This window comes from Stegodyphus dumicola, chromosome 11 (genome assembly GCF_044657685.1).
Source record: "Stegodyphus dumicola isolate Sdum_Otavi_A_Nest chromosome 11, ASM4465768v1".
Classification (NCBI taxonomy): domain Eukaryota; kingdom Metazoa; phylum Arthropoda; class Arachnida; order Araneae; family Eresidae; genus Stegodyphus; species Stegodyphus dumicola.
In genome coordinates this window covers 163625917-163645619 of record NC_140778.1, presented here as the reverse complement: position 1 = coordinate 163645619, position 19703 = coordinate 163625917, and positions in this window count along the sequence as shown.

Here is a 19703-nt window from a genome sequence, read left to right as displayed (position 1 = left end):
ACTGTCATGAAGCACTGAAAAAACAGAAAAAAGCATGGGGTATTTTTCGTAGATATCCTACTCTGCGAAACTTCATAGCCTTTAAAAGAGCCAAAGCAAATGCACGAAAAGTAAGAAGGCAGAGCCAGAGGGATTCCTGGATTTCATATGTGTCGTCAATAACATCCTCCACGCCTAGCAAGCGGGTTTGGGAAAGAGTTCAAAAAGCATGCGGTATATATAAAGACAACTCACTTTCCTTTTTGGAAAAAGATGGCCGAGTGATTAGCTCCATAGAAGAAATTGCGAATACTATTGGTGAGACATTTGCTTCCGTTTCTTCCAGCAGAAACTATACACCTGCATTTCTTTCTATGAAGCAGCACTCTGAAATAAATCCCATCGCATTCAACTCTTCCAAATCTGAGCCTTACAATAGAGACTTTACTATGCTTGAATTAAGGAGTGCTTTATTGCAGACACATAGGTCTTCTCCGGGTCTTGATGGAGTGAATTATGAAATGCTAAAGCATCTGTCCTGTAAGTCACTGAATGCCTTTCTCACTCTTTACAATAGGGTGTGGAAGGAGCATGCCTTTCCCAGTGCATGGAGGAGAGCTGTTGTCATTCCTATTCCTAAGCCAGGGAAAGATCCAAGGAATCCCTCCAACTATCGGCCAATTGCCCTTACGAGTTGCATCTGCAAACTGTTTGAAAAGATGGTAAACAGCCGCCTAGTCTACTTCTTGGAAAAGAATGATATTATATCGCCTTATCAGAGTGGTTTTCGAAAGGGAAGAACAACTGTAGATAACATGCTCCTCTTAGAGACATCTATTCGAAAAGCATTTGTAAGAAGAAGCCACCTTGTCTCGATATTCTTCGACATTGAAAAAGCTTATGATAAGGCATGGAGATACAGTATACTCCGGGATCTTCACGAGAGTGGCTTGCGCGGCAACCTACCAATTTTCATTCAAAATTTCTTGAACACTAGAACTTTTCAAGTAAGAATTGGCTCTGTTTTTTCGGATGTTTTTGAACAGGAAGAGGGTGTGCCTCAAGGCTGTGTGCTCAGTGTAACCCTGTTTAGTTTAAAAAGAAATTCTGTACTAAAAGAACTTCCTCCCACCATCTTGGGATCTCTATATGTTGATGATCTGCAGATTAGCTGTCGAGGAGCAGACATGAGATATGTAGAGAGGCAACTGCAGATGGCTCTGATTAAGATCCAAGAATGGTCAGACAAACAGGGATTTACATTTTCGAAACAGAAAACTGTCTGCGTGCACTTTTGTAGGAAGCGAGGTCTCCATCCTGAACCTGAGTTATACTTGAATGGTACAATTATTCCAGTTGCGCCTGAAGTAAAATTTTTAGGAGTGACGTTCGACCGAAAATTGACTTTCCTTTCTCATGTTTTAAACCTGAGAAAGAAGTGTCTAAAAACACTAAATATTTTAAAAGTGTTGGCGAACAACTCCTGGGGTGCAGAGCGTTGCTCCATGCTTCGCATTTACAGAGCGCTTATCCGCTCTAAACTGGACTATGGCTCAGTTGTTTATGGATCCGCTCGGTCATCTGTTTTGTTAAAACTGGATCCTGTTCACGATCAAGGTCTGCGGATTTGTTCAGGAGCTTTCAGGACTTCTCCTGTGCAGAGCCTATATGTTGACTGTAACGAACCATCACTTTATCTGAGGCGTGAGCAATTGTCCCTTTTGCAATATTTTAATACTCTATCACAACCTGAACATCCCAATAAGCTGTGCTTACTTGATAATGAGTGTAACACATTATTTGAAACACGTCCATCCTGTGTTCCTACTTTCCCTTTAAGAGTTCGCCCTGTCATTGAGGAACTGTCCCTCTCTGATATGCACCCCCAAGCAGTACAGAATTTTGAAATTCCACCTTGGGAAAATTCACGGATCCAGCTTCTTGATGTTTTTAAACATCACGTAAAGGCGAGCACTAACGAGATCGTTTACAGACAAATTTTCGCTGAGCACAGGCACAAATATAGCAGTTATTATCCGATATACACAGATGGATCAAAGTCAAATGATCATGTCGGGATGGCTTTTGTATTTGAAAATTACATAGAGGGCAGATGCCTGCACCATGCTTTCTCTCTCCTAACATCTGAACTAACTGCAATATATTATGCTCTTTTGTACATCTCAAAGCTCTGCCACAAAAAGTTCATAGTTTACACAGACTCGTATAGTGCTCTTAAATCCTTGGAAGCTTTTCCCAACGCTCAGAATCCTGTGGTAGTGGATGTTCTCAAAATTCATAGAAATTTAATGATACGAGGATATGAAATCCTGTACTGCTGGGTTCCCGGGCATACGGGAAAAAAAGGGAAACGAGCTTGCAGACATCGCGGCAAAATCTGCTGTCGAACTGTCCAGTCGCCTTATCCCTTTTAGAGACATCTGCTGTGTCATCAAGGGAAAGATACGAAAAAAATGGCAGCAAATTTGGGATGTTCAGCATCACAACAAGTTGAGAAACATCAAACCTAGAATTGAGCATTGGGATTTTGCTGGAAATCGTAAAGAGGACGTTCTTTTGACTCGACTCAGAATTGGTCATACCAGAGTCACACATAGCTATCTTCTTAAAGCTGAAAATGAGCCTGTTTGTTTTAATTGTAATGTTTGTTTATCTGTTCGTCATATTTTAATTGAGTGTCAATGTTTTAATAGTCTTCGCCAGAAATATTTTAATAGCTGTGACTTACCTCTCGACCGTTTAATCGGAAGAGAGGTCAATTCTAATTTATTTTATTACTTAAAAGAGATTGGCTTTTATTACCAAATGTAATTTGTTTTGAAGACTGTGTCTTGAATGTTAATATGTGCTTTTAACTTGTTTTTATATGACTTCATCCTCTGGATTTGGTACATTTATCTACTTGTTTTTATTTATTGAATTTTAATGTCATCAATTGTAATCATCTCATCTTTTGTTTGGCGCGTCATAATCATCTCTGGTTTTTGCGCCATAATCACTCACTCACTCACTCTTCCTTTTGGACACTGAATAGTTTTAGTTTACCATATTTTATATGCATGAGCCGCACAAATTGCCTGCAAGAGCCGTATAAGGCTCGCGAGCCGCACATTGGCCACAATTGATATATATATTTTGCACATGCAAAATATATATGTATGCATACACACACAAATAGACATGCACATGTATATACATACATACAATAAATCCTCATAACAGAAGAGTATCAATATTTCAAGCTCATTTCCCTTTATTCCAGCATGTCCAGGAACCCAGCAGTACAGGACTTCATAACCTCAAATCATTAAATTTATATGAAATTTGAGAACATCCACTACCACAGGATTCTGAGTGTTCGGAAAAGCTTCCAATGATTTAAGAGCACTATATGAGTCTGTATAAACTATGAACTTTTTGTGGCAGAGTTTTCAGATGTACAAAAGACCATAATATATTGCATTTAGTTCAGATGTTAGGACTGAGCAAGCATGGTGCAGGCATCTGCCCTCAATGTAATCTTCAAATACAAAAGCCATCCCAGCATTATCATTTGACTTCATCCGTATATATCATTTGACTCCATCCGTATATATCGGATAATAACTGCTATATTTGTGCCTGTGTTCAGCGAAGAGTTGTCTGTAAACGATCTCATTAGTGCCTGCCTTCACGTGATGTTTGAAAACATCAAGAAGCTGAATCCGTCAATTTTCCCAAGGTGGAATTTCAAAATTCTGTACAGCATGGGGGTGCATATCAGAGAAGGAAAGTTACTCAATGACAGGGCGAACTCTTAAAGGAAAAGTAGGAACACAGGATGGTCGTGTTTCAAATAATGTGATACACTCATTATCAAGAAAGCACAGCTTATTGGGATGTTCAGGTAGGCATAGAATATTAAAATATTGCAAAAGGGACAATTGCTCACACCTCAGATAAAGTGATGGTTCGTTAGAGTCAACATATAGGCTCTGTACAGGAGAAGTCCTGAAAGCTCCTGAACAACTCCGCAAACCTTGATGGTGAACAGGATCCAGTTTTAACAAAACATATGACCGAGCGGATCCATAAACCACTGAGCCATAATCCAGTCTAGAGCAGATAAGCGCTCTGTAAATGCGAAGCATGGAGCAACGCTCTGCACCCCAGGAGGTGTTCGCCAACACTTTTAAATTATTTAGTGTATTTAAACACTTCTTTCTCAGGCTTAAAACATGAGAAAGGAAAGTCAATTTTCGGTCGAACGTCACTCCTAAAAATTTTACTTCAGGCGCAACTGGAATAATTGTACTATTCAGATATAACTCAGGTTCAGGATGGAGACCACGCTTCCTACAAAAGTGCACGCACACACTTTTCTGTTTCGAAAATGCAAATCCCTGTTTGTCTCACCATTCTTCGATCTTATTCAGAGCCATCTGCAGTTCCCTCTCTACGTATCTCATGTCTGCCCCTCGACAGCTAATCTGCAGATCATCGACATATAGAGATCCCAAGATGGTGGGAGGCAGTTCTTTTAATACAGAGTTTATGTTTAAAATAAACAGGGTTACACTAAGCACACAGCCTTGAGGCGAGTCAGTGAGTGAGTGAGTGATTTTTTTTGGCGCAAAAACTAATGATGATTATGATGCGCCAAACAAATGGTGGGATGACCTAATTTAGAAATGAAATACTTATTAATAAAATTATTAAAAAGCTACATGTACCAAATCCAGAGGATGAAGTGATATAAATAACCTGTTAAAAGCACACATTAAAATACAAAACAAAATCTGCTGAACAGATTACATTAAATAATAAAAGCCAGTCTCTTTTAAATAAAAAATAAATTACAATTGACCTCTCTTCCGATTAAACGGTCGAGAGGTAAGTCACAGCTATTAAAATATTTCTGACAAAGACTGTTAAAACAGGGACACTCAATTAAAATATGACGGACAGATAGACAAACTTTACAATTTGAACAAATAGGCTCATTTTCAGCTTTTAAAAGGTAGTTATGTGTTACTCTAGTGTGGCCAATTCTGAGGGTAGTCAAAATAACTTCTTCCTTACGATTTTTGGTTAATTCGCAATGCTCAATTTTAGGCTTTACATGTCTTTATTCTGAAGCTGAACATCCCAAAGTTGCTGCCATTTTTTTCGGATCTTGTTTTTCACAACACAACAGATGTCTCCAAAAGGGATGAGGCGACTGGACAGTTCAACAGCACATTTTGCAGTGATATCTGCCAGCTCATTCCCTTTTATTCCCACATGTCCAGGAACCCAGCAGTACAGGACTCCAAATCCTCGAATCGTTAAGCTTATAATGAATTTTCAGAATATCCACTACCATAGAATTCTGAGTGTTATCCCGACATGATCTTTTGACTTGGATCCATCTGTATAAACTGGAAAATAACTGCTATATTTGTTCCTGTGCTCAGCAAAGAGTTGTCTGTAAATCATCTCGTTAGTGCTTGCCTTCGCATGATACTTAAGAACATCAAGAAGCTGAATCCGTGCATTTTCCCAAGGTGGGATTTCAAAATTCTGTACTGCTTAGTGTGCATATCCGACAGGCAAAGTTCCGCAATGACAGGGCGAACTCTTAAAAGAAATGTAGGAACACGGGATGGACGTGTTTCAAATAAAGCGTTACACACATCATCAAGTAAGCACAGCATATTGGGATGTTCAGGTTGGGATAGAATATTAAAATATTGCAAAAGGGACAATTGTTCACGCCTCAGATAAAGTGATGGTTCATTAGAGTCAAAATACAGGCTCTGGACAGGAAGCTCTGAAGCTAGAGCTTGATGATGAACAGGATCCAGTTTTAACAATCTGATGACCGGGCGGATCCGGAAACAACTGAGCCATAGTCGAGTGTAGAGCGAATTAGAGCTCTGTAAATGCGAAGCATGGAGCAACGCTCTGCATGTTATTGACGACACATAGGAAATCCAAGAATTCCTTTGGCTCTGCCTCCTTACTTTTCGTGCATTCACTTTGGCTCTTTTAAACGCTATGAGGTTTCGCAGAGTAGGATATCTACGAAAAATACCCCATGCTTTTTTCTGTTTTTTCAGTGCTTCATGACAGTTGCGATTCCAACATGGTTTCGTATATTTAAGCATTTTTCCCGATGTTCTAGGAATCGAAAGCATAGCTGCCTGAATAATAGTATTAGTAACAGCTTCCACAGCGTCATCGATATGCACATCTTCTACCATTTCCTCTGTGAGCTCTGCGGAGGAAGAGAAGAGTCCCCAGTCTGCCCTGCCCAGTATAAACCGAGGGAGTCTCGACATGGGGTTTGCTCCTCTTCGTGCAAGAGATACAAAAATGGGATAATGATCGCTGTTGTACAGGTCATTTCTGACAATAAAAGTGCAAAATGGCAACAGAGATGATGAACAGATGGCAAGGTCGAGAGTGTGGAATGTCCTTGAAGGCTAATGGAAGTACGTATCCTGCCCATTATTGAGGAGACAAAGGCTATGATCTTCGATCATTTGCTCAATTTGTCTTCCTCGGCAATTTGTATCTTTGCTACCCCAGAGCGGACTATGGCCGTTAAAATCACCTATTATGATGAAAGGCTCAGGCAGCTGCTCTAAAAGACCATTTAAATATTGCTGATCAATATGCTCATTTGGAGGCAAATACAGAGAAACGACTGTAACAACAATATCTAAATTTGTTTGAATAGCGACAACTTGGAGGGATGTCGTCAAAGAAAGCACATTTGAGGGATAATCCAGTGAGGTGAGGAGACCTACACCTCCACTGGCACGTTCACCTGCAATGTTATCTTTCCTGACGAAAGAAAACCTCCGAAGTTTTGCCTGTTGTTCTGGTTTTAGATTTGTTTTCTGTATTCCGAAGCATACAGGATGATAAGCATCAATTATGGCTTTGATGTCGAGCAAATTTCGGTGGAAACCGCGACAGTTCCATGAGACGAGGGTGGCCATTATGACTGATTTTTGTTCTTTCTGTGCTCTTGTTTGGTTTTTCGTGGAAGTAGATGCCTGGGAACTTCTAGACCATCTTCTACATCCATACTGTCTGAATCCGCAGATTCAGAAATCATATCGTCAAGAGAGCTATTGCTAGGACTTCTATTTTTATTAATTATTTTGTGACTTTCAGTTTTAGGTTTACTTTGAATGACTGTTCCTTTTTTTTTTTTTTTTTTTTTTTGTATTAAATGAATTGCATTTTCCGTTTTCTTGGTGGATGTGGTTGGTTGGGTTTTATTTGGTTTACTCTGCGTGCCTATTGATGTTTGGGTGGCAATGCTACGTGTTGTTTTAACTGCACTGGCATAAGATTTGTTTGATTGGAGCTGTGTGCTTTGAACTAGTTTTGTGGCTTCAGCATACGAGATGTTCCTGGTAACTTTAAGAGTCTGTACTTCTTTTTCGGATTTCCATTTTGGGCAGAGGCGTGAAAATGCTGGGTGCTGACCCTTGCAATTTATACACGATGGCGCAGCGGTACAATTTTCAGAATCGTTGCCAATCTGTGAGCATCGGGCGCATGTGAGGCTGCCACGACAAGACGTCTTAGAATGGCCGAAACGCTGGCATTGGAAGCATCGCATAGGGTTGGGAATATAAGGTCTGACAGGACAATTTAAATATCCGGCCTTAATATTCTTAGGCAGATCAGACGTGTTGAAGGTAAGGATTACATGTTTCATATCGATCAACTTACCTTCCTTACGCATCTTGATCCGCCTAGCACCGCAGACATTTTGGTCGGATAGCTCGGAAGCGATCTCTTCTTCAGGAACGTACAGAAGGTCGAATTCCGATATTATGCCACGACAATAATTCAGTGTCTTATGTGCTGTTACAGTGACATTCGCTTGCCCAAGTTTAGTAATCTGAAGTAAAGAAGCAGACTGGGTGGCTGAGTTTGTATCAATAAGCAAGTCTCCGGAGCGGAGACGCTTTATATTTCTCGGCTCACCAATACAAGACTGAATGTATTTCTTTATTACGAAAGGAGACATCTTATGCATTTCGCCAGAAGGACTAGAGATGACTAGGAAACGGGGAATATTGTGATGATTTTTTTTATTTGCATCTGTCCGTAATTTTTTTGCAGAATTTTCAGAACTAGGTTGAATAACTAGGTTTAGTGACAGGTTGAGAGACAGGTTAGTAGTAGACGTTTCAGAACTAGGTTGAATAATTGGTTTATTAGTAGATGTTTCAGAACTAGGTTGAGTGACTGGTTTAGTAGTAGACGTTTCAGAACTACGTTGAGAGACTGGAGTGACTTGAGTAACTGGAGTGACCTCGAAATCTTTAATTAAATATATGTGTGAAGAAGCCATATTGAAGATAAGAAAGATTCGGGTCCGACGGCCCCGCCCACCACGGAGCCCAACAAGGGAACACAGATTCCTGTGTTAAGGCTAGCCAGACCTATACGGAAACTGAAGCCCCACAGTCGGCTTTCCCGAAAGCAGGTACTCCCGAGAGCTTGACCCCAAGCCACTGACACAAGGACTAGTGACCAGCCGATTGACACCCGTGAGGACGACTAATGTGCCTCCCGTTTAGCTGAAGCAGAGGCCAAAGCAGTGTGTTGGGGACAGTACCTCGCCCCTCAACTACCAGGACCCTCCTTTCCAGCGACACGGGTCTCCACGCACGGCAAACACGTGGGCAGTTTTCTCGCCACTCGAAACTAGAAACAAGGTCTGTTCTAGCCTCTCGTGACGAGCCCCAAACTCCGTAGAGAGAAACCACAAGGGAGAAGGGAAGGGAAAAAGTTCCAGCCAAGAGGAGAGGGGATGGAAAAGAGGAAAGATCACTGGGGCTCCAGGATCGTGACACCCGTCTCACCAAGATGATCCCCTGAAGGGCTAGGGTACCTCGGGATTGCCACACCCGTACTCACAAAAGTGAGCCCCCTGAGGGTGCACTTTTGTAGGAAGCGAGGTCTCCATCCTGAACCTGAGTTATATCTCAAAGCTTCAATTATTCCAGTTGCGCCCGAAGTAAAATTTTTAGGAGTGACGTTCGACCAGAAATTGACTTTTCTTCCTCTTGTTTTAAACCTGAGAAAGAAGTGTCTAAAAACACTAAATATTTTAAAAGTGTTGGCGACCACCTCCTGGGGTGCAGAGCGTTGCTCCATGCTTCGCATTTACAGAGCCCTTGTTTGCTCTAGACTGGACTATGGCCCAGTCATTTACGGATACGCTCGGTCATCAGTTCTGTTAAAACTTGATCCTGTTCACCATCAAGCTATGCGGATTTGTTCAGGAGCTTTCAGAACTTCTCCTGTCCAGAGCCTGTATGTGGACTGTAATGAACCGTCACTTTATCTGAGGTGTGAGCAATTGTCCCTATTGCAATATTTTAATATTCTTTCACAACCTGAACATCCAAAACAAGCTGTACTTACTTGATGATGTGTGTAACACATTATTTGAAACACGTCCATCCTGTGTTCCTACCTTTCCTTTAAGAGTTCGCCCTATCATTGAGGAACTTTCCCTCTCTGATATGTGCCCCCAAGCAGTACAGAATTTTGAATTCCCACCTTGGGAAAATGCACGGATTTAACTTCTTGATGATTTTCAAGCATCACGTCAAGGCAAGCACCAATGACATCATTTATAGACAACACTTTGCTGAGCACAGGCACAAATATAGCAGTTATCTTCCAGTTTATACAGATGGATCCAAGTCAAAAGATCATGTCGGGATGGCATTTGTAATTGAAGACCACATGGAGGGCAGACCCTTGCACCATGCCTTCTCTGTCTTAACGTCTGAATTAACTGCAATATATTATTGTCTTTTGTACTTCTCAAGGCTCTGCCACAAAAAGTTTATAGTTTATACATACTCCTATAGTGCACTGAAATATTTAGAAGCTTTTACTAACACTCAAAACCCAGTCATAGTGGATGTTCTCAAGATACATATAAACCTAACGAGTCGTGGATATGAAATCCTGTACTGCTGGGTTCCCGGTCATATGGGAATTAAAGGGAATGAGCTGGCAGATATCACAGCGAAATGTGCTGCTGAACTGTCCAGTCGCCTCATCCCTTTTGGAGACATCTGTTATGTTGTGAAAGAGAAGATACGAAAAAAATGGTAGCAATTTTGGGATGTTCAGCGTCAAAACAAGTTAAGACATCTAAAGCCTAGAATCGAGCATTGGGATTTTGCTGGAAATCGTAAAGAAAAAGTTCTTTTCACTCGCCTCAGAATTGGTCACACAAGAGTGACATTTTAATCAGTGACATTACAAGAGTCATATTTTAATTGAGTGTCCATATTTTAATAATCTTCGTCAGAAGTATTTTAATAGCTGTGACTTACCTCTCGACCGTTTAATCGGAAGGGAGGTGAATAGTAATTTATTTTATTATTTAAAAGAGACTGGCTTTTATCACCTAATGTAATTTGTTTTGAAAATTGTGTCTTGAATTTTAAATGTGTGGTTTTAACTTGTTTTTATGACTTCATCCTCTGGATTTGATACATTTGTCTACTTGTTTTTATTTATTGTACTTTAATTTCATCAATTGTACTCACCCCATCTCGCGTCTGGCGCAATATAATAAACTTTGGTTTTGCGCCATAATCTCTCACTCACCCGATTAAACGGTCGAGAGGTAAGTCACAGCTATTAAAATATATCTGACGAAGATTGTTAAAACAGGGACACTCAATTAAAATATGACGGACAGATAAACAAACATTACAATTTAAACAAACAGGCTCATTCTCAGCTTTTAAAAGGTAGTTATATGTCACTCTAGTGTGACCAATTCTGAGGTGAGTCAAAAGAACTTCCTCCTTACGATTTCCAGGAAAATCCCAGTGCTCGATTCTGGGCTTTAAATTTCGCAACTTGTTGTTCAGCTGAACGTCCCAAATTTGCTGCCATTTTTTGGGGGGGGATCTTCCCCTTTATGACAAAGCAGATGTCTCTAAAAGGGATAAGGCGACTGGTCAGTTCAACAGCAGATTTTGCCGCGATGTCTGCAAGCTCATTTCCATTTATTCCCGTATGCCCGGGAACCCAGCAGTACAGGATTTCATATCCTCGTATCTTTAAGTTTATATGAATTTTCAGAACATCCACCACAACAGGATTTTGAGTTTTGGGAAAAGCTTCCAATGATTTAAGGGCACTATACGAGTCTGTATAAACTATGAATTTTTTGTGGCAGAGCTTTGAGATGTACAGAAGACCATAATATATTGCAGTTTGTTCAAACGTTAGAACTGAGAAAGCATGGTGCAGGCATCTGCCCTCTATGTAATCTTCAAATACAAATGCCATCCCAACATGATCATTTGACTTAGATCCATCTGAGTATATCGGATGATAACTGCTATATTTGTGCCTGTGCTCAGCGAAGAGTTGTCTGTAAACAATCTCGTTAGTGCTTGCCTTCCCGTGATGTTTGAAAACATCAAGAAGCTGAAGCCGTGAATTTTCCCAAGGTGGAATTTCAAAATTCTGTTGTGTAGCGAATTTAATTTAATTAAGTGATTCATAAAAATCAAAATTTTAATTTGTAATTATTCAAAATTTGAGCTACACAAGCTTGGTTATATTCTTTTTGGGCCTATTAATTCTAGTGTAATATATTTTGGCTTTCCGAGTTTACGCGAACTGCGTCTTCAATCCTGTACACGCAAACAATGCATAAGTATTTCTTTCTACGTAATAAACTCAGTTTTTCATGTCAAAAATTAATTTGATTTCTTAGTATTTAATATCATTAGTTGCAGAAAAATTAGCTCTTTAATTTGGCATAACTTTCGTTTTTCTAACTTTAATTGCATTTCAGTTATGAGCTTTAATTAGTAGTTTTTTCCTCGTTTGCTTGTGATTTTGTTAAAGGGGGATGAAATGCCTTCTTTCCGGTTGAAAAGTCACTTTTTGCAAGTTTTCAGCGTTCTTTTGTTGGGACCCTTGCAGGGTTGTTGAAATTCCTAATTTCCCCTGTCACAGGTGGGTTTTTTTTGGCGAGGGTTTGGCGACATAGATTTTCCGTTGAGGTTTCAAAGTAGAGGATTTGGCGAGTTTGATAACATGAGGGTATGCTGTTGTTGCAACTATTTTAACTTTCGGCGAAGAGTGGGTTTTGCCAACTAGGCAGTCCGGCGTCCTCCCTTTTTTTCTTTTTGTTTTGAGGTGTTTTGAGGGACAAGGTGACTTTTTTGCACTTTTGACTTACCATCGGACGCTGTACTCGCTGGCAGCTGAATTTTATTTTGGAAAATGCATTTTTCCGCCTTTGGATCTACGGGCTTCTTGCCCTTGAGTTTTGAACGAGGGACTTAGTTATACGCATCATGACCTCGACTAAATTATAATCTCATCATTTTAGTACTTGAATATGTAAGTTACTCAAAGATAATTAAAATAGAAAAATGCAACGAAGGGTGATGCCTAGTACTGGTGCCGTTAAGAAGAAATTTTAGTCTCTCCTCCATGAATACAGTTTTCATCTGCCTCGATGTTTCACGTCTTTAAGAATTATTTTCCGCCCTGCAAGTCTCCGGCATCGCTAGCTCCGGGGTCGCTACTACATAATGCTTCACTTAACACTGAAACCACGGCTAACTTCAATATTGGATTGGAAATCAACTATCAGAGTAACGAGAACCTCCTTAGTGCATCCTAAATCAATAAGTAACTTCTGGACTCTATTGAAAATTCATCTACCTATGAACTCTTCTCATTTTCTACTACGCTCAGCAGCCGCCCTCCTTGGCATCTTGATAATTTTTTAAATATGAGGGCATTTCTCCTCCTCCTGTTCACTTGCAGCCTGTGATTCCGCAGATAAGTTTTGTTTATTTGTTTTCTTTTATTTGTTGGTCTGATGTAAAAAAAAAAAAAAAAATTATAATAGTAATTTCTAATAGTAATTCTAACAACTAAAATAGTTAATAGTGATTGAAATAACTTAATTAGTTGTTTTAAAATATTGTAGTTGAGTAAATTAACCTAATTCTAATGAAATCATTTTGTTTGTCCATAAAGTAAATTATTAGATTGGCTAAGGAAATATTTCTTTATTTAAATTATTTAATTGAAACAGTGAATGTAACTTAGTTAGATTGGTTAAGGAAATATATTCTTGATTAAATTATTTAATTGAACTTCTGAATTTCTTTCATGGTGAAGATTGATTGGTAAAGGTGTCATTATTTGAGCTTCTTAGCTCCTCTTAGGGACTAAATTGCTCGTAGGATGTAATAGCCTGATTTTAATTAACATATTACCCGGTTAAATCATTCTTTTGAAAATAGAAAGTTACTATTTGCAATAACCTGAATTACCTTGGTATTGATTACTCTGTGTGAAATGTTTTTTTTTTAAAGTATAACTTGTTAATTTTTTTTTTCTCTCCGGGGAGGGTATTGTTAATTTATCCAAAGTTTTATCTGATCATGTTTACCTGAATGTAATAGAAATATTAGTTTGATATTATTGAGTCTAAGATAGAAGTAGTATTACTCTGTAGGGGTATGCATTTGTAGAAAGCAATATTTTACAGTTCAGCTTGAATATAATTGCTTACTAAGTTAATTCTGCATTGTGTAATCATCAATATGTTACAGTTCTGATTGAATATAAATGGCCTACAAATTATGGATTAAGTAATTCTTGAAGGATTTAATAAATAGGCTCACTTTTCGAGATCAATCAATGTTTATTTATTTCTTTTTGTGTGTATGCTCATGATTTTCATCCGTCTCATTCTCAAATTGATTTCAGGGTTAATCCGAAAACGCAACGCAAATGTACAGGGCTTATTGATATTAGTATATTACTGTTGTTAGAAAAATTTTAAGTGTTATGTCAACAGAGTAGGAAACCTTTTAAGTACCAGACCTTTAGGAAGCCATAACATTTTTTTTTATTGGTGCCATGACACTAGTACAGAACATTATTGGTACCGTGATTAGTACAGAACATTATTGGTGCCGTGAACCTTCGAACCAAATTTTAGCACTTAACAATTTTTGTTGTGCTGTTTATTTTTGCATCACTTTTGGCTTGCGCTTATAGTTGAACTTAATTTTGACTTGAGACTGGTGATTGTCATGTGTACTGTTGCATATTTATGTGAAAGTTTTCTCCCACATGTCTAGGCTTTTTACTGAAACCATACTCGTTAGTTAGTTACAGTGACAGGCCTATACAGTGGTCGTATTACTGTGCTTATTTTATACTTATTGTTTGAGGTTGCATACCAGATATGTACTACTGATGCACATTTGGACTTTAAAACTATTGTATCCAACACAAACATTTTCACGCAGTACCTGTTTAGTTAAGTATTTTCTTTTTGTGCAAAATTTTGTATTGCATTTTTACATATTGATTTTGAGGATTACTGTTTCACACTTTTGCAACTGTATGTTTGCAACATAAGGTTAAAAGGCACGCGTGTTAATCACACATTGGGATACATCCCTACTTTATGTGCTGGCAATTGCTGATCGCGGTTTAAAATGCCAAAGAAAGTGTCAAAACGAGCAGCCAGAGCGGCTAGTAATAGTGCAATAGACTGGGAGGAGAGTCAAGAAGTAATGGCTCTATCAGTTTTTGGTTCTGATCCTCTGGATTCTGTTCCTCTGTTCTCAGGTGCAGACAAGGGAATTAGTCTGAATGACTTCTTAGATAGGATTGATCTCATTGCCACTTATGTGGGTTGGTCAGATGAAGATAAGTTAACAGTGATCAGAGTCAAGGTGGCAGGTGAGGCTGCAGAATTAATTAGGAATAATCCTAGGTTAAAGAAAGAAGCCAGTCTTGACTATGTTGTGAAAGCGTTGAAAGAGAGGTTCAGTTCAGTGCACAATTTGCACTCTAACATCCATGCTCTTATTCAGGCTTTTCAGAAACCACACGAGTCAGTGCGACAATTTGCAGCACGTATAGAGGCTCTTTCGTACAAAACTGTACCAGTGGAAAGAAGCAGTGACCCTGCAGCAGAAGCACAGAGGCAGGATTTACTTCTGTCAGTGTTTATCGAAGGATTGCAGTTGCATTTGCGACGCTTGTTGCTGCCACAGAATCACAAAACTTTTGCATCTGCTAAACAGCATGCAATTATTGAGGAAGACATGTGGGCTAAGAGCCATGCTAGTAGTGATTTTGCAACAGCTGAGGTTAGAGCAGTGACTGCTGCTAAGCCAGCAGTCGAGAAGGCAGTTACACCACCATCAGTAACCAACTCAGAGCTCACTACAGCTATTAAGATGCAGCAGGAAAATATAGCTCAGCTTACAAAAATGATGGGCTCTCTCCAAACACAGGTGCAGAGTTTAATATCACAAGGTACTCGTTCAAGACCCATACAGCCTCGTTGTTACAGATGCAACAGAATAGGGCATGTTAGCAGGGACTGCTATGCGAATATTGTGCCTAATCAGCACTCTAGACAGGGTCAACAGAGATTTCGAAATAACCAAACAGCCAGGAGACATTCTAATAACACCACACCAGCTGTTTCGGGTGCTCCAAATACCACAAGTGTGGCTACAAATGCTTTGAATCCCCAAGCACCAAGTTTTAATTTAAACTAATTCAGGGTGGGGAGAAACCAGTCTCTGTTTCGTCTCCTAAAACCCTTTTGGAGGTGCCATCGGTGTTTACAGTATCCACTAGTGAGTCGTCTTTGCCTATTGTTGAGGGATCTATTTTGGGGAATAAAGTAAAGTTTTTATTAGACTCGGGGGCAACTGTAAACATCATAGAAGCTAAATACATTCAATGTTTTGGAAATAAACTCTCATTGGATTCATGTAACATATATTTAAAGGGTATTGCTGCAGAAAAAGTAAAAATAAATAAGAAAATGAATTTAACAATAGAATTTCAACAACAATATTTTGAAACAGAATTTTTAATTACTGACACACCTCTTTCATCTCAGTATGGTGCTTTATTAGGAACTAAATTTCTTGCAGACCACAATATGCATTTGGATTTCTCCACTTCTCAACTCTTAGGATCAAATTTAATTCTTAAATGGAATCCAAGTCAGCCTAGTGCTATGAATAATAAGATTTTCTCAACTTCAGTGTCTCAGTCATTTCGTTACTCTGTAACCAAACATAAATTACCACCTTTTTCTGAAAATATCATTAAGCTCACTGCTCGTTCTGAAAATTTCACTACTGATACTGTCTTAATTGAACCTTTAATAGAACATGCTCAAAGTCAATTTTCCATAGCCAGGTCAGTTAATCAGACTTCTTCATCTAACGAATTTTATGTCAAAATTGCAAATTTTTCACCGAATACACTACATCTCAATAAAGGAATGAAATTGACCAGTGCCCAACCTGTGAATGTCATCACACATAAGTCTGAACTTGTAAACAATACCACCATAGAAACAGGTGAGGATTTCGAGTCTTGGGGTGGTGAATTTGATCTTACACATTTACCTGAGCAGCAACAACAACATTTATCATACCTTCTCAATCAGGATAGTAACATCTTTGCTGCCTCAGTCACTGAGTTAACAGGGTGTGACACCATCTTACACAACATCACCTTGCGTGATAATATTCCTGTTAGGCAAAAGCCTTACAAAGTACCTTACCATCTCAGGGATGAATTAGATAGACAGGTGGCAGAGCTGCTTGAAGCCAACATCATTCAAGAAAGTGACAGCCCTTACAGTGCTCCTGTTTTATTTGTTAAGAAAGCGGATAACACCTACCGTTTAGTCACCGACTTCCGCAAGTTGAATGAGAAAACGATAGAAGACAGTTTTCCTCTGCCTTCCATGATTGAATTGATAGAACAGTTAGGAGATTCAAATTATTTTTCCACACTTGATTTAACTTCAGGGTTTTTCCAGATGAAAATTCATCCTGATGACACCTTCAAAAGTGGTTTCTCGACTCCTTCTGGGCACTATGAGTGGTTACGAACACCTTTTGGCATGCGAAATGCTCCTAGTTCCTTTCAAAGGTTGATGTCTATAGCTTTGGCCAATCTTTCACCATTAAAAATAGGGATTTACATTGATGATATTGTCATTGCTTCTAAAACTTTTGATGAACATTTGGAAAAATTGAAGTTAGTTTTTGATAGACTAAAACAGCATAATTTAAAACTTAAACCTTCTAAATGTCATTTTCTGAAAGAACAAATTACGTATTTGGGATATAAAGTTACCAAGGGTATTATACAGCCTGATGATAAAAATTTAAAGACCATTCAGAGTTTTATTGCACCTAAAAATAGAAAAGAAATTAGGCGATTTTTAGGCCTTATTGGCTTTTACAGAAGGTTCATTCCAAATTTTGCACAAAAGGCACTTCCTTTAACTCAGCTCACTAAAGATAAAGTTCCATTTTATTGGTCACATGAAGCTCAGCATGCTTTTGATATTCTAAAAGCTGAACTTCTGAATGAACCCATTTTGGCTTTACCTAATTTTCTTAAATTTCTTAAACCTTTTTCCTTGTGTACAGATGCTTCTAATTATGCACTGGGTGCTGTCTTGTGTCAAGAAGATTTTAACGGTTTCCAATATCCAATTTGTTATGCTAGTAGAAAATTAAAAGGTCCTGAAACACGTTATAGTACTGTAGAGAGGGAAATTTTGGCAGTTGTTTGGGCCACAGCACATTTTAGACAATATCTTCTTGGTAAACCATTTACAGTATATTCTGATCAAGCTTCATTATCTCATGTTTTAAAACTTAAAGATCCCACTTCTAGAATTGCACGTTGGATTATGGGTTTATCCCAGTTTGATTATAAGATTGTTCACAAACCAGGTAGATTAAATTTAACAGCAGACTATTTATCTAGAGCAGTAAATGTTACACAGTTTATTCAAACTTCCATTACTCCTGAATTGTTGGAATTATTCAAAAAAGAACAAGCTTCTGATCCTTCTTGCCAACAGATTGTAAATGATCTTAAGAATAATAAGTCTCCTACACCTAATTCTCAGATATTTTTTGTAAAGGAAGACGTTTTGTATTGCAAATACAAGAAACCCAAGTCACGTTGGCAGAAACAAGATAGACTAGTTGTTCCTAAAACACTAGTGTTAAGAATTTTGCAGGAGCATCATGATTCTCCTACTGCTGCACACTCAGGCTATCACAGAACACTTCATAGGGTTCAAAAGTCTTTTTTCTGGAAGGGTATGCATAAACAGGTGCACAATTACATTAAGTCCTGTCACTCCTGTATCCAGAGGAGGCGTCATAGACCTGCTCATAAGGCTCACCTTATGAGAATTTCTATGGCTACCCGTCCCATTGAGCGAATTGCGATGGATATAGTGGGTCCCCTTCCAGTTACTACGGCAGGCAACAGATATATTTTGGTCGTAACTGACTATTTTTCACGATGGCCTGAAGCTTATCCTTTGCAGGACACTACATCCATATCCATAATTGAGAAATTAGAACAATTTATTTCAACTCATGGTATACCTCAGCACATTGTTACAGATAAAGGTACTAATTTTATTTCTCAAGCTATAATGGAAGTTTATAAGAAATTGGGGATTACTAAACATACTACTACGAGTTATCATCCACAGTCTGATGGTGTAGTAGAAAGATTAAATGCCACCTTAATTAATTCACTTAGCCACTTAGTTTCTCAAACTCAGGAGGATTGGGATAGACATCTGCCTTTTGCCTTATTGGCACACAGAACTGGTCGTCATAGTGCACTTCAGGAATGTCCAGCTTTTATTTTATATGGCAGGGATTTGTGCTTACCAATTGATTTATTATTGCAAACCAATTTTAGAACTTATGATGACACAAACAATTATTCTAAAGATTTGGTTTTGAGATTACAAAAGGCTTTTAAATTAGTCAATCAGAATTTAACAGAGGCTGCTGATAAGCAAGAAAATTTACGTGGAAAGAATTCTCATGATAAGGACATAAAAGTGGGAGATTTGGTGTATTTATACACTCCAGTAGTTCAGCCAGGTATGGCTAGAAAACTCTCTAAATTGTATCAGGGACCTTTCAGGGTTATTGAGAAAGTGACTAAAGTCAACTATAAAATCTCTTCAATTACAAATCCTGATCGGATTCAGACGATACACGTGGACAGACTCACGAAGGTACCAGAGAGAATTATTTTTCCCACACTTCAAAAGGATGACTCAATTTTGACAGATTATGTTAAGAACTCATCACACGATTCACCTTACCATCTAAGACCTAGAGATACACATGGTTTTGTGTCGAAAAAGTGAAATGAAATATTTTGAGAAATAGTGTGTTTTGTATACAATTTTGGTTAAATTATTATTTGTTTCTGGTAATTGTATTCTTGTAGCTAAATTTTATAATCAATTAGTATAGTTGTGTAGTCTTCTTGGCTTACCATTGGTCGAGTGTTGCATTTGGATTTTACATGTTTTGGCATGTGAGGTTGTGATCAAGTTGTCTTGGATGGGAACTTTCTAGTCTCAATAGCCCGGGTTTTTTTTTTTTTTTTTTTTTTTTTTTTTTTTGGTTTTGCTGGGCTGGTACCTGCTTTTCTCCTTTTCTTAAGTTCAAAAAAATTTTTTTTTCTCTCTCTTGAAATCCCTTAGCCATGGTAGTCGGGATTTGTTTCGGTTAGAATTTTTGACTAGATAGTTTTCCAGCCAACACTTCGTGGTGATTGTCTTCTGTTCTTCTTAGTGCAACTCGTTT